Source organism: Varroa jacobsoni, unplaced genomic scaffold, assembly GCF_002532875.2.
Source record: "Varroa jacobsoni isolate VJ856 unplaced genomic scaffold, vjacob_1.0 scaffold_1034, whole genome shotgun sequence".
NCBI classification, from domain to species: domain Eukaryota; kingdom Metazoa; phylum Arthropoda; class Arachnida; order Mesostigmata; family Varroidae; genus Varroa; species Varroa jacobsoni.
In genome coordinates, this window is record NW_019213936.1 from 275,339 (window position 1) to 276,376 (window position 1,038).

The following is a 1,038-nucleotide window of genomic DNA, read 5'->3' on the forward strand; positions in this document are numbered from 1 at the left end:
TTGTTATTATCAGTATGTGTCTCAATATCGTAGTGATTTCGAGTCTCGGTAGTTGGAGCGTCGTTGAAGTACTAAGTTAGAAATCGTCGATCTTGAAACACGTGCAGGCCTATAATAAGTCTGACAGAAAATTAGAGTTATTTGCTTATTTTGTGCAGTTTATTTACTACCCATAATAGATTTGGACCAATATAAGCAGACTTTTTTCGGTTGCAGGCAGCTAACTAAACATTCATTTGTGCCAAAAGCAATGTTGGTTGTATTTGACAGCGATATACATATATATATATATATATTTTGTTTGCTAAATTGTACATAGTAAATGAGAAAAATTAAGAAATAATTACAACAATAAAAGCATAATATCGAAATCCTTGGTTATTTTCCGTTATTGATCTCTTAAAACCGTGGTGGTACATTAACAGAGGACTTTGACAGGTAACCCCCTATGTAATACACGATGCATGGTACTGCAGAGTATGGCACGAATTTTTATGTATGCAACAGTAATTATATAACGAACATAAACAGTCATGGATTACAGGAAATCAAGTTCATTTAAAACAAAGAAACGGGGACAGTTTTTGTCTTTGAAGCTAACAATTAGACGTCGTTCTCAACACATGAAATACATACGAGAAATATTGTAAGTTGTTCTCAGCGTAAACTTAGGTCATAACAGGGCTCGATCTTTGCAGATATTAAGCTTGTGCTAGCTAATTCATTGTATTATTTTCAACACAAACTTCTGCAAACTACCTAGTTTCCTGATGTTTATTACTTTTTGTCTGAATTAGGAATGTATTTCTTTTGAAAATAGTCAGTACTAATTGTAATAACTACGTATTATTCTTCTTACTTTTACGTATTACTACTTTCCGTCCTATATCTCATGTCCTGACCGCCTTACTCTAATAGACGTCGAATAGAGCCTGACCCTCCGCCTAATCGACAGGCACGGATTGGTCTGTTAGATCACAACGGTTACCTTAGCAACAGGGCCCGCTTTGATACAAGCAGGCATTAATGCTCACAGCC